The sequence below is a fragment of the Phodopus roborovskii genome, unplaced genomic scaffold, assembly GCF_943737965.1.
Source record: "Phodopus roborovskii unplaced genomic scaffold, PHOROB, whole genome shotgun sequence".
Taxonomy (NCBI): Eukaryota; Metazoa; Chordata; class Mammalia; order Rodentia; family Cricetidae; genus Phodopus; species Phodopus roborovskii.
Genome location: NW_026125052.1, coordinates 28052637 through 28068081, shown reverse-complemented (window position 1 = coordinate 28068081; position 15445 = coordinate 28052637). Strand labels below are relative to the sequence as shown.

At 49.0% G+C, this 15445-nt stretch overlaps 1 protein-coding gene across 1 annotated transcript in view; it reads left to right on the top strand.

The window, feature by feature from the left end:
• The window catches only part of LOC127221080 (protein sidekick-2-like), a 146393-nt gene that overhangs the window by 130199 nt on the left and 749 nt on the right, over positions 1-15445 (top strand). The window lies entirely within an intron of this gene.

The following is a 15445-nucleotide window of genomic DNA, read 5'->3' as shown; positions in this document are numbered from 1 at the left end:
CACTCGGTGTCACCATTGCATGCTCACCCCTCCTCATGATGCTTAGTGACAATGGGAGGTCTACGGCAAAGTCATCCGTGGCCACAGAAACACAAATCCTCAATCTCTTAAGGTCCCCGGAATCCAGATGCTGGCATGGGGATATATAACACCATCCCTTCTGTCTCCAAGGAGGTCCCCCCCCCTGCGATCTTAGTATCTGGCCATAGGATTGGATGGGCCAGGGGTGTAGCTGGGGATCAGTAAGGCTCTAAACCACGACAGCAAGTGTTCATCTAATTGTAAGGATGATGGTGGCATCTCTGTGGTTGCTGCCATTGTTACTGTTAATATGCAGAGCCCCACACAGCATCTGGCCATGGAGCGTTCCAGGGAGGATAGGATGAGTCACAATGACGATGAGCTATACAGAAAACCTATTTCCTGGCTCCTGACTCAGTTTCTGGGACCCAGTTAAGCTGTTGGCAGCCGGTTCTGCTATGAGGTAACTTACACATTCACAAATATCCCCATGCCATGCAAAGCCATGCAAAACTCTGCAAGGCTTCCGGGGGAGGGGGCACGGCACTCAGAATCTTCACTGGCGGCACACAGAAGAGAGGCCTCTGGTAAAGATGGCCGTGGAGCTTTGCAGGCCGAGGAAAGCAGGAATGCTATGGCAGGGCCGACGCTTTGTTGGGAGGGCTGAAAGTGGGTTTTTGAAGTGGGCGTCAGAAGGAATGTGGCTGGTGAGTTATTGTTCGGTGGTAGCAGAAGAGCCATCTAAAATCAAAAAGAATGTTCAGGTGTGGGTGGGCAACACCCTCAGGGAACCGAGGGCCCTGGAGGTTTGAGTATTTGGTGCATAAGTGGTTCGGATTGGTCCAGATTTCTGCACGTGCCTGTCATTTCTTGTAGACAAAGCCATGCATAGGACCTACATGAATTGGGCCGGGAGCATTCTGTAGTGGCCCCACCCCACCCTGAGGATCTGTGAGCTATAACGGTTGCTGGGGGAAGAAGAGGCATTTACTTCAGTGATGTAGCCCATGCTCTGGTTGCCCTCACACCTGCCCCTGAAAGCAACCATAATGAAATACACACACACACATGCACACACGCACGCACGCACGCACGCACGCACGCACCATGAAAGTAGAAAGGGGGTTTAGTTAAGAAGAGAAAGGGTATTCCCCGCAACTGTGAGAAAGACAGGAGAGAAAAGAGTAGGAGGTGAATATGATCAAAGTACATTATATATCGCTAATATTATATACACAGGCTACAGAGGTGGCTTGGCGATTAAGAGCACTTGCTGCTTTTCCTGAGTTCAAATCCCACACCCCATGTTGAGCAGCTCACAACCACCTGTATCTCCAGCTCCAGTGAATCTGACCCCTTCTTGTATCCTCACACAGTTAAGAGTTACAGTTCCTCAACACAGGGAAAACAGTATAGAAACACAAAGAAGCCAGTCACATCGCACCCAAGAGCAGAGCGAGAATAAATACATGTGTGCTTATTTGCTTGCTCCCATGGATTTCCCCATTTTCACACAGTTCAGGATCCCCTACCTAGGGAATGGTGTCACCCACAATGGGCTGAGTCCTCCCACATCAGTTAACTTAGTTAAGACAACTCCCACTGAGACTCTTTTCCCAGGGTGATTCTAGGTTGTGTCAAGTTGGTGACTAAAGCTACTCATCATCTAATGAAACCCATTATTATGCATAATTATTAATAATATATGCTAATGAATAGCTTTAAACCATGTGTATGCATTTTTTAAATGCACAGGTGCTCGTAGAAGTCTTTCTTCAGACAAATGTGAGTTTTCAACGCAAACCCTCCAGCTGACCAGCCTGTATTTGTATTTCTCATGAGACAACTACTCTGATTAGTGGAGTGCCTAAGGTTTGATAAGGTTCTGTCCTTTGTCTGAGGTCACACACAAGGGTTGACTGAGGTCATAGCATGGGTTTTTGGGACCCCATCAGAGTCATCTCCCAGACAGGGAAACTGAGGATGGATGAGGCCGTACCCTGCCCCTTGCTAGCCCCAGGAGTTCTATTCTGAAGCCTTACTTCTGACCTTCCTCTCTCCAGCCATACCTCAGCCTCCCCCTCATCACAGACAGTCCGGGTGGCTAACACAGCCTCGCCTCAGCCTCCCCCTCAGCACAGACAGTGGGGCGTAGCTAACATAGGCTCTTTTGCCACCCATGGGGAGCCCAGGATTCACCACATTTCAAATGGCAGGGCTGGAGGAAGGGCCCCTCCTCTTGGTCAATCCCTCCTGAGCTTTGGAGCCGTTTCCAACCTAAGCCATCATTTCTCATGGTTTCTGGCGTCTTCTTCCCTTCCACCCCGCCCACTTCCCTCCCTCAGAATCTGAAGCCACTACACAGAATTCTTTTTACTTCCTAGGCACGAGACCCTAGGACCCACCTCCTCTCGCAGGAGATGGCAACGCCCCTTATTCCCTTCAACTGCTCCTTTCTGGCCGAGTTCAACCCTGTTCAAGGATCACGGGGGCTCTCTGTGGTCTTCATTCCACCCTCATGTCCTTTCTATTCCCTGTCCTCATCCTTCTCCTCAGCCCATGTCCTGGCTAGTTTTATGTCACCTTGACTCAAGCGAGAGTGATTAGGGAAGAGGGCCTCTCACGTGAGAAAATGCCTCCGTAAGATTCCCTTGAAGGCAGGTGTGTAGGTCATTTGCTTAACTAGTGATTGATGTGGGAGGGCCCAGACGACTGTGAGTGGTGCCACCCCTGGGCAGGTGACCCTGCATTGTATACGAAAGCAGGCTGAGCATGCCATGGGAAAAAGGACAGTAAGCATCATTCCTCCATGGCCTCTGTATCAGTCGCTGCTTCCAGGTTCCTGCCCTGAGTTCCTGGCCCGGCTTCCCTCAATGATAGACTTATACGCTGTAAGATGAAATAAACCCTCTCCTCCCCAAGTTGCTTTTGGTCATGGGGTTTTATCTTAGCACATCTATAGTAACCATGAGACAGCCAGGACCTGGTACCCCACTTACTCGATCCCTTCTCTCCTCAACCTGCTGCGTGTATGTCCCCCACAACTATCCCACCACCAACAAGGGTTGCCAGAGTGCATAGTCAAAGACATCTGTCCATCATCCCCAATCTCCAACACCATCACATAGGGAGTCCCATCTCATCTCGCTTGTGGCAAAGACCAAATTGGCCTGCCATTGACCTTGACTGTCTCATCTCTCTACCTGATGAGCATGGGTTCTGTGCCCATGTTTCTCCATACCAGGCTAGGCAAACCCTTTCTGGGAAGGCATCTTAAGTCTTTTCTGAGACTCTAGGAGACGCAGCTGGTTGCTGTTGCTCTCATTCGTGGTGGCACAGAGCAGCCACGTATGATGCAAACGGTACCTGGGCGGGCTTGCGGGTGCTGAGACTTTTAATTTCATGCAATTTTTACCTCTCACAAAACTGTCTTCTTTTGGCTTTGTTCCAAAACCTACTACCCATGTAAATACTATTCTTAGCATGCTATTGTAGATTTGAAGCGCCGTGGTTTGCCTTCCTGCTGTATACCTACCTGGCTCAGCATCCTCCCTGGATTCTTTTGTCCTGAAGGAAAACTCAAACTCCTTAGCCTGGCCCAGGAGAGCCTATGGGACTCACAGGACTCAGCCCAGCCTCTTTCCTGCCCACCCTCATCTCTAGTCAAAGCCATCTTGAATGACTCCTCATCCTGGATCTGGCTCTCCCACACCCATTTGTCATGCTTCCCCACCCCCATCCTTCCTCACAGCTCCTTCCTTTCCCCTTTAACAGCAGCCCCTCCCCACAACCTTTCCCTCACTGCTCCCAGATCCCTGGCCCTCCCTCCATCTTGGGCCCCTCCCACCACACCACCCCTAAAGTCCACCCACCTGGATCTCTCAGCAACCACAAGGCTGGAACCTCAGTCATTAGATGATGAGTATCCTTGGGGATGGGGACCCCTTGTTATGGAATGAATTGTGTTCCCTTTTTTTCCCAAATGCATGACGAACCTTCAGCCCCTGGCACCTCAGAGTGAATAAATTCATCGCAAATGTAGTCAGCTCAGACAGGTCACTGGAGTTAGTGAGGTAACCAAGACCATGATGTAATCACGAGAAAGATCTGAGAAAGGTACAGGAAGAGCCATGTGACGATGTGACACATTTTGGAGAGATGCAGCCCCAGCCAAGGAATACATGGAAGCCACGAGTGCTGGCTGGGACAGCAAAGTAAGGTCCTGGGGGGTGGGGGCTTGGATCCCAGCTATATACCTTGACTTCAAACTCCCGGCCCTCCAGGCTGTAAAAGAAGTTTCTATTGGGCTGAGCTACCAGAATCCTAAAACTTTGTCATTAGAATAAACAAATTGGCCCTTGGATACAGTAGAAACCAAATCTCCAAATACTTGGCCTCTCCATTCAGGGACCCCCTGCTGTGGAGGGAGAGGAGGGCACCAAGGCCCAGATTGTGCTGCCCTGGACAGGTCTAACCCAGATGGGAAGACAGTTTCCCCCACCCTGCAAACTCTGGGGCAGGACAAGGCCAGCAGGAGACAGGCCATGAGGCAGCCCCCAACCCTACCCATGTGGCCAGGCATCCCTGAACAAGCCCTTGGCTCCTGAGACCTGATTTCCATGTGATCTCTCTATCAGTGTGCTTTAATTTGGCTTCTTTCTGATCTGCCTTGAAGTGAGAAGTCAAATAATGAATCATAAGCAGGTGCCAGGTGCCAGGTGCCCAGGACAAAAGAGCTCCCCTGGCCCTGGGGCAGGAAGCCAGATAATAGGCTCTTCTCTGGGAGGAAACCTCTAAGCCAAGCTTCAGAGTCACCGAAACAGGGTGAGAAGCCACACTCCCTCCACTTGTGATGGGATTTCCTTTTTATTTGATTTTTAGCATAATAACCTCACTATCCCATCAAGCCTTGAAATTTCTTATTTCCCAATACATACATACATACATACATACATACATACATACATACATACATACATACCCAGACTAAAAGATCTCTGGGTGAATTCCTTGCACCCCAGACAAGCACTGTCCCCCACAGCCCCTCATTCTTTTCCAGCTCTGATAGTATGTTTGGACACCTCCTGGCTGGGTGACCTAGGACATGTCTGGCCTCTCTGAGCCCGGGTCTTAGATGAAAGGATGGATAGCCTCCACCCATGCATCGAATGGGATAGTAAACCAAACAATGACATCAAGTTTTTTGCTCAGAACTGATTTCCACGCCCATTATGGGAGGAGGATTCCTGCTTTTATCCAAACAGAAGCAATCCCACCTACCACTGCTGAGTGGTTAGTGCCATTCCCAGGCCTGACCAACCCCGTATCCCCTCAATGGCCCACTCAGCTTCCACTCCCATTTTCTCACCCAGCCAGTTACAAAGTGAATGTGAAATGTCCCCATACAGACTGCAGTCTTGAATCCTCGGTCCCCAGCTGGTGGTCCTATTTGGGTAAGTTATGGAAACTTCATTTGTCACTGGACGTGAGCCCTGGAAGATTATACCTGGTCCCCAGTCCTCTCCTTGCTCTTTGACTCCTGTCTGCCATGAAGTGAACAGCCTCCTCCATGATGCTCCACCCAAGTGTAGGTGACCTGGCAACCCTGGGCTGAACTTTCCCAAAATGTAAATCAAAGCAAATCTTCAATTCTTGTCCTCTCGGGTGTTTTAGTTACAGTGTTCCCAGGCAGATGGATAACAACTTAATGAAGTCTTTGTCCTTGTTCATTGAGAGCAGTTAATTGGCCCAGAAGGTCATAAGGTTGATGGACAGCCAGCCCAAGCCAGACCTGTCACAGTGTTAGCAGCCCTGGCTCAATAACACTGCCAGCCCTCTCACTAAGGATCGATCATAGCAGCATGGGCTGCCCTAGGGGAGGCTCAGGGTGGCTGGGAGGCCAGTGGAAACCTGAACAGCTGAAGACAATTCCTTTACTTCTGAAGCAAATGCCCATTGAGCCCATGTGGTACAGCGTGTGAACATTATCTCCAATGACCAGAGGGACTCCAACTCCAGAATGAGCTCCCAAACCACCTGCTTCTTAAGAATCTGCAGGGGTTGACCAGATGGCTCAATGGGTATAGGTGCCTACCACCAAGCCTGATGACCTGAGTTAAACTGACACTGGAGCCCACATGGGAGAGAACTGGACTCCTGAAAGTTGTCCTTTAACCTCCACACACATGCCCACACACAGGCATGTATACAGTAAATAAATTAATCAATAAACTTTTTAATTAAAACGTAATTAATAATAATAATTTTCAGAGCAATTAGACCCTCGTTCATCTACTACTACACTCTAAAGCCTGTAACCTCCATCATCTCTCCAGGGTCCCCAGAAAGAGTTTTCCTTCCTGTGTTCCCTTAAGTCTGGGTTCTGTCTAACTACCTTGACAGGTCATCACAGACTTAAGGATTTGAACTTGAACAGGGCATGCCTCCATGGTAGAAGGCTTGCCTGGCATGCTCAGGCTTGTCCCCAGCAACATACAGAAACACACACACACACACACACACACACACACACACACACACACACACACACACACACACTTTAAGTAAGGTAACACTTTCAGGGTCCAGAGTTAGGATTTCAGTGTCTCGTTTTTTAGATACACTTACTTTTTTGTTTTATATGTATGCATGTATCTGTGTACCATGTGCATTCAGTACCCACAGAGGCCAGGAGAGAGCATCATACCCCCTGGGACTGTAATTATAGATGATTCTGAGCCATCATGTGTGTGCTGGGAATTAAGCCTGGGTCCTCTGCAAGAGCAGCCAGTGCTCTTAATGGCTGAGCTGTCTCTCCAGTCCCCCAGAAACTCTTTTATGGAGACACAAATCAGCCAAAATGCAGCTTAAAATGGCACATCTATGGACTTTGGGGAGCAGAGCATGGACAACTTTAGTGCATCCTTAGGCCTTCCCTCCTGGCCATTCCAATTCAATTATCTAGAAATTAAGTGTATGACAAACTAGGCAAGGTGGAGGGAGGTTGGACATGGCCTCGGGGAATACACTAATTACCTTCTTCCTTGCTGTGACAAAATATTGCATAGACACAACTTAGGGAGAACTCACTTTGGCTCACAGTTCAAGGGATTCAGAGGGCAGAGTGGATGGTGGCTCTGCCTACAGTTGCACGTTCCTTATGACTCAGTAGAGAAGGAAGCAAGGTAATCAGGATAGACGTGAGGCAGGGTTAGCTCTAAGGCTCCTGCTGTAGTGTAAGAAATGTCCTCCATAGGCTCATGCATTTCGACACATGGTCCCCAGCTGGTGGTGCCATTTGGGGAGACTATGGAACCTTTAGGGGGTGGAGCCTCGCTATAGAAAGTACATCACTCTGAACAAGCTCTGAGGTTATATAGCCAGGCCCTGCTTCTATCATTCTGTCTTTCTCTGTCTCTGTCTCTCTGTGTGTCTCCCTCTGTCCATCTGTATCTCTTTGTCTCTGTCTGTCTCTCTCTCTCCCACCCACCCTCTGTGTATGTGTCTGTATGTGTACATGTATGAAATATAATCAGCCAACTTCCTGCCCCTGCCAGTATGCCTGCCTGTTGTTGTGTCTTCCCCATTGTGAATGACTCTATCCTTCTGGAACTGTGAGCAAAAAAACCCTTTCTCCTTTAAGTCACTTTCACCAGGGTGTTTTACCCAAGTAATAGAAAAGTAACTAATTCAGGCCCGTCTTACCCTACCTCCTAAAATGGCTACAAACAAAGCAGCTGTGGTGGTCTGAGAGTAATTGGCCCTGGCAAGCTCATTGGGAGTAGCACTATTAGGAAGTGTGGCTTTGATGGAGGAAGTGTGTCACCGTAGGGGTGATCTTTGAGGTCTCCTAGGCTCAAGATATGCCCAGTGTCTCAGACCGCTTCCTGATGGCTGCCGTTCAAGATGCAGGACTCTTGGCTGCTTCTCCAGCACCATGCCTGCCTGCACGCCACCATGTCACATCATGATGATAATGGACTAAACTTCTGAAAATGTCAGCCACCCCAATTAAATGTTTTTCCTTTGTAAGAGTTGCCATGGCCATGGTGTCTCCTCACAGCAATAGAAACCCTAACTAAGACAGCCACCTGCTGGGGACAGAGCATTCAAATGCATGAGCCTGTGGGGGCCATTTCACATTAAAAATCATAGCAGGGAGACATATGCCAGCAAATAGGATATTAAATTAAGTTGTGATAAACACACCAGCTCTGACAAAAGAGGACCCTGGGGAATGGCAGGGAGATTCCAGAAAGGGCCCTGGAGAAGATACCTTGGCTGAAAATGTAGAGGAGCCTTCCAGGATGAGATGTAGCATTTGGAGACAGGACGAGCTGCTTTCACCCAAAGCTAGCAGACAGGAGTTTGCTCAAGCCTGAGAATGTGCTTTTGGGGGCCTTCTACATCCTAGAGACAGGGCTGGGTCTTCAGGGGCCCTGAAATTCAACCCATCCCCTGCTTTGCTGCGGCCACCCTTGATATAACCAAATGCTGGCTGCTGCCTAGATTTCCATCCTCATCTGTATCACAAGAGGATATTCTCAGTATGCCCAAAGTCTCAGTCTCCCCCACATGCCTATGAGGACCAAAAGTGATGTGTGTAAAGACACCCTGCTACCCAGCCCAGCATCTGCTTGTCCCCATGTTCTGAAGATTCTCTGAGGTTCAACCTGTGCTGAGGTTGAACATAGAAACAGACTCAATAAGATATCAGTGTGTACAATAGTGTATGTGAGGGTTCAGATAAGACTATGAGGTCAAGAAGTCTCACAGTGTGAGACTATGGACCCAAGAATGGTAGGTGGGTAAAACACATGAGTATGAAGGGTGAACACTGGGGAGGCCTCACTTCTAAGAGTCCAAGGGCTTGAGCACCAGGAACTCTAGTGTCTGAGGCCAGGAGGAACTGGACATCCCAGCTCAAGACACATCCAGTCCCTCCTTTCTCCACCATTAGGTTCTGCAACAACAGCCTCAAGGTCTGGAAGATGCCTGGTCATGTTGGTAGGGCTATCTCCTTTACTCAGTCCTCCAGTTCAAATGTTGGTCTCTCCCTAAAATGCCTTCACGGACACCCGGAATCAGTAGATACCAGCTCGCTGTGTGGTGGTTATCCTCAACTGTCAACATGTCTGGATTTTGGAATCACCTAGGAGACACACCTCTGGGCATGAGAATTGTTTTTCTCAAAGATGTTTCGTTAAAGAGAGAAAAATCCAAGAGAAAGTCTTGATTGTGGGTGGCACCATCTCATGGGTATCCCAGACTGAAAAGAAGGGAAGAGGCAGACTGAACACCAGCATCCATCCCTCTGATTCTTGGTTGCAAACAGAGTGTGACCAGCTGCCTCACTCCCCTGCTACCAGGCCACCCCTGCAACTGTGATGAACTGTGTCCTCGAAAACCGTGAGCCAACATAAACCTTCCTCTCTTAAGCGCTTTTCTCGAGTGTTTGGCCACAGCAGTGACAAAAGTGACCAACCCTGAGTGTCCCTTAGCCTGGTCAGGTTGACTCCTATGATGCTGTCAGCATCACAGGTTCCTCCCCATCCAGTTCACGGTGATCATTATCCCTGAATCTTCCAGGGCTCTAGGCAGCAGGAGGAGCCTGCCATACTCACATCTGCCTACTTCTGAGAGCCACTGTGTCTCTTACTATCCCAATGTCCCATCTAAGACCCTCTTTAGCCTCCCAGGGATTCTGGCAGACCTTGTTTCCTTGTTTGGGCCCACTGGCCATCTTGTCAGGCTCCTGTCCCTTTCCACGGGGTCCTCGTCAATAGGTTACTCCCACCTCGGCCAGAGTGCAACATCCTTCCCCAGATGCCATTATAGAAGCCAGTTGAGTGTGTGTCAGACTCTTACCTCAGATGCGGGAGGGAATTACAACACGAGACAAAAGCTGCTTCAAATAGAAGAGCGGAAATCATTGTTCCCAAATTGTCCCTCGGGTGCTTACCATGCCGCCAGCCTCAGACTCCCTGTGCTTCCTACACAGAGGAGTCTCTCTCTCTCTCTCTCTCTCTCTCTCTCTCTCTCTCTCTCTCTCTCTCTCTCTCTCTCTCTCTCTCTCTCTCTCTCCTCTCCTCTCCAGTTAAGGCTTCTGGGAGCTGCTTTCAGTTTGGATAGCTTTATCACCCTTTCCATTCCTTGGCTTCCCCTTCCACCATCAACAGACCCCCCACATGGAGAAAGTGAGAAATGCGGCTAAAGGTGAATGAAGGTACTGTTGCCAACCCTGGTTATCTGACTTCAATTCTGGGGAGCCACATGGTGGAAAGAAAGACCGTCACACGCATGCCCATGTACACAAAATAAATAAAGAAAAGCATAATTGAATGTCTTTTAAAAGCCTCAGTGAGGGTTTCACGCAAGCCTTCATCCCAAGCCTCCCTTATATTACCATCTTCCAGTTCTTAGCCTGCTCAGAATGTCTCTCCTTCTGGGCATGGTGGCTCTTGCCTGTAAGCCCAGTACTCAGGACGAGACTGGAGAATTTCATGGTGTTCTAGATAAACCCAGGCTGCAGGAAGGGGTTAGCGAGCCAAGTATGGTGGTGCATACCTTTCATCCCAGCACTCTGAGGCCAAGGCGGGCAGATTTCTGTGAGATCCAGAACAGCCAGGGCTACCGGGTGAGACACTGTCTCAAAAAAAGGAAAGGAAAAGCTCTTTTAATCAACAGCCCACACCCAGTGGCATTCACAGTTCCCTATGTGTAAGAGCTTGGGCAAACTATTCTTCAAAGTGAGCCCCAGCAACGAAGGGCTCCAGGTTACAGTGTGGATATCTATTTGGGTCTCATGTCCTCTACATGCCAGACTGTCCTGGCATGCTATGTGGCCAGGACATGTTAATGACTGTCTCTGGGCCCTGTTTTTCACCTATGAACAGAGGCTCATATGAGCTGTGGCTCTCAAGTTATTTCAGGGCTGTAGTGTTGAGGCCTCAGGACAGTGGTGTTTCTTACAGCCATGGCAGGGGTTGTTCAGTGTGAGCTACACAGCATGTGTCCATGGCTCCCTGTGAATTGCAGAGCCCTCTTCTCTGAAGACCTTTTACAAAAGCCAATTCCAGGCTGGAGAGATGGCTCAGTGGTTAAGAGCACTGACTGCTCCTCCAAAAGTCTAGGGCCCAATTCCCAGCACCCACATGGCAGGCCCCCAGCCTCCCACCCCTGCAGAAAACCCCATCACCTCCATCTCTAATTAGCCAGGTCCCCTGTGCCATGAGTAAGCTGAGGATGTACACATTTACCTACATGCACACAAGCATGCACTCACTTACATACACACATGTACTCACCTACACACATGGACATGCACACATTGTAGTAATTGTACCACAAAGCCCTGTGAGAAGAGAATAGGAATGCTTGCTCCCTGCGCCCCAGTTACCCAGTACTGACCCTGAAATCTGTGTGGGTCTCAGCTGTCTATCAGCAGGTGGCAAGCACAGGATCCCTGCTGACCACCAGGGGACATGGTGACCTCCAGACATGGTTTACATGAGGAAAAGTGGCCTAGTGAGAGAAGGTGTTCCTGAGTGTGTTGCTTGCAGCCTTCTGGGTTCCCTGACCATATACAGGCATGCCCAGTAGTGTGTGTGTGAATGGTGGTTCGTGCCGTGGACATGCAGGAGTACACTCTGCGTGGCATGTGTGCTCGTTGTGTGTGCATGCACACCCTTCCTCCATGTGTGTGCCTGGCATGCATCTCCAGGCGTCTGATTTATTATCCAGGACAATACAAGGAGAGCGTGCCTATTATTTCTGGTGTCCGCATCAGCTCCTGACAGCTTCGTGGAATTGAAATATCTTATTTAATGCGAGTAAGGATCATTTTAAATATCAACCATGACACTCAAGGACTCCAACCAAAAAGGGCATTGTGTGTCCCACAGATGCAGCGCTTGTTAGGCAGTTATTTGTTCACTTTCTTGTCTCTTGTCTCTTAAAAATCCAATTATCCGCCCTGGTCCCCCTCCCCCATGGCTACGCTCTACCCCAGCCCTTCTCTTCATCTAGAAAGAGCAGACTGAGAGGCAGGGCCTTCCGAATTAAATCAGGCGTGCACTTTGATGAACATCAGGACAGGAGTGGGTTCTTGGTGTATCTTCCTGTCCAATCCAAAGCCCCTTCCCTGTGCCTCTCTGGCCCTAGCCCCCTTGGGTCAGCTCACTGAGAGAAAGCAAAGCTCCCTCCATCCAGAAGAGCCGCCTGTGCTCTGCAGATGCGATAAAGGCCAAGGCAGGGCAGGGTGGGGCGATGGGAAGATGTCTAAAGACAAAGTCACAGAGCAGGGGCCCGGGTTTGTGTGATTATAAAGAAGAGGGATTGGACATTTGAATTTACTCACATTTGGCTAAGTTGAGAAGATACTTGTGAGTTTTCCATGTGTGAGTTACAGATCATCAATGACAGGAAGCTGGGATGCAGAGAGGGTGGGGCTGCCTACTGTATGTTTTCTATGTTCTTCTTTGAGTTTCGACTCAGGCGGAGAAAGTCCTATAATTAAGTGAACTTTCAGAGGGACTGAAGCTGGGTGAATCCAGATGTTTGGAGCCAGGATCAGGCTCCTCCCCCTCCTTGAACAATCAAAGGAAAGTGATTAGGCTAAGAGTTTAGAAGCCAAGCAAGGAAGTTTGAGCTCTTATACCATGGTCTCTTCTTGGTCCTCCCCTCTGAGCCTCCCCATGCCATCCCAGAACTTTCCACCAGTGGCCCTTACATTTGCTCTCTCAATCAACAAGCTTTTATGAAGAAGCTGCCCTGTGCCTGGAGATGCTCGCATCCAAGATGGCCACCATCATGCCCACTCTACAGAATGGGTGTCTGAGGAGTCAATGGACAGCCCTGAAAGTTTAGCCTGTGTCTCCCCTGCAGGAGAGTTCCAGCACTTTTCTCCCACACCACATTTCCTCTTGGTGTGGCAGGGACAGTCAGGGGCTGCTGGTCCATAGCATTCCATCCATGATTGCTCCCAATGGACCTGAAGCAGGGCTGCCTCTTCCAGTTCTCTGCTGGCCAAGTGGCCACAGGTGAATGGAGCAGAGAGAGAGAGAGAAAGAGAGAGCTGTGGCCCGAGGGTGTGTGTCCTCACAGCCACAGCAGGGGACATAATGACAGTAATGAATGTGGTTACTGTCATTACTGGGGCTGCTTGTGGCATATGCTGAGTTTGCAAACCAAGACACTAGCTAACTGATTCCCTCCCATCCCAGGAGGGCGACAAGAGCTGCATTCTGGTGCTATGGATAGGACTCCCCTGGTAGGGAAGCAGTGTGTAGAAGTATTGGTTTAAATAATGATACCTGTGAGCCTGCAATAGGTCCCCCAAGCTGGAACAGTAGCCTACAGGCAGTCAGGGAGAGGAAGACAGAAGAACAGGCAAGTGTACGGGCCCTGCTAGGCTAGGGAGCATGCCTGCCCTTCACTACAGGAAACAGGAGGGCATCTCCCAAAGGTCAGGGAACAAACCCACAGCCTGTGTCCTTCCTCATGACCCCAGGTAGGGCCTGAGGACGTCTGGCTGAAGGACATGGACATCAGTCTTCAACAGACACTGGGTTTCATTAAAGTTTAAATTTTGCCATGCATCACTGACATTGGCAAACAAATTCAACTTGAATGAGTCCCCGGTGCCTTTTTTATAATGTGTACTTAGATTCTATGCACAAAGTACACTTTTTAAATTTTATCTTTAAAATAAAAGCAATCTATGTATATGATAAAGACGACTCCAATGATACAGAAAGACATAAAATCAAAATAAGTACACATGTCCCTCCCCCGACTTCAATCCTGGATTCTTCTCCCAAAAGAGAAATAATGTGTTATGGATACACTGTCTCGAAAATACTTGTGCGATTATGTGTTCACACGTGTGTGCATGTGTGAACATACAAATGAGTATAGTACACACACACACACACACACACACACACACACACAAGTATACTATTTCAATTTACCCAAACAATGTTCTAACGTGTACTATTTTCTTTTAACTTGAGGACAGGGGACAATCTAGATTGCTTTTATTGAGTCAGTTTCCAACCATTAAGAATTCAATAACACTTCTCCAAACAGCAACAGCCAGGGGGGCATTATATCTGTTCCTGATGGTGGGTTCTGAGGCTGTTGAGCTCTTCACACTACCTTGTATTTGTATTTTGATTCATGTAACTCTAACAGCCAGGGATACTTTATATCCTTGTTCCTCACCATCAGTTCTGAGGTTGTTTAGCCCCTCACACAACCTTGTATTTGTATTTTGATTCATGTAACTCTCCTGTCTCCCTGCTTTGATTTCCCTTCCTCACCCTGGGTGTCTTGGAGACTTTTCTAGTTCATCCCACACAGGTGTTCTTCTCTCACTCGGGAACCACAGCATCATTTATTGATCTAATTCTGGTTTGATGGACATGTCTGTTGCTTCCTATTTCTCTTTGTTTCTCTCTGCTACCACAAGCAGTGCTACAGTGAACATCCTTGTACATATTTTTCTTTCTGTCACACTGTTGCAAGCGTAACTAAAGAGCCATCTCCAGGGAGCACAAGTTCTTGTCAGAGAATTTACATGTTCTAATTGCCGTAGAGTTTTGCCATAGGATAGGTCAAATCCCAGTACCACCAACAAACCTGCTGGGATCCCTTCACCTTCCCTTCCCAACCCTTCCCCTCCCTTCCCTTCTCTTCCTCTCCCCTCTTCTCCTCTCCCCTTCCCTTCCCCTCCCCTCCCCTCCCTTGCCCTCCCCTCCCCTCCTCTCCCCTCCCCTCCTCTCCCCTCCCCTCCTCTCCCCTTCCCTCCCCTCTCCTGCCCTCCCCTGCCCTTCCCCTTCCTTTCATTCTTATGGTTCAGCAATCTGACATGCAAATAGACTCTTTGATTTCAATGTCTTTAATTACAATAGAGGCCAAGTATCTTCATAAACTTCTCAGGCATCTCTCTTCATTCTCCTTCCCCTGCTTTGAACAGTATCAGATTGCCTTCTTTCCCTTTTCTTTATTATCACCGTGTGAGGGTATGTGTGGGGAGTGCACCACAGTGCTGGCACACGTGGAGGTCAGGGTTCCTCTCCCTCCACCTTGGGTCCTGGAGATCAGACTCAGGCCCTCAGGTGTCGCTAGCTTCTACCTGCTGAGCAGTCTCACTGGCCTCCAGGACCCATTTCTAAAAGTCCATCATCTTTCCAGCCCACCTCTTCTCCACCACCCTTTAAAGAGGTTTTCCTACCTCTTTAAAGACCTAAGCACTTTCCCTACAGCCCCTTGGCTCAGAAGGGGTGGGACAGCAAGCAGGGGCAAGTACTTGGGACAGGGTTGAGAACAAAGAAGGGGGCTGTTTACCAGAGGTTAGGCCTCTGCTGTCTGCCCAACAAGGGACAAGAGATAGATAAGACCTGTGGCTGCTGGCATAGAT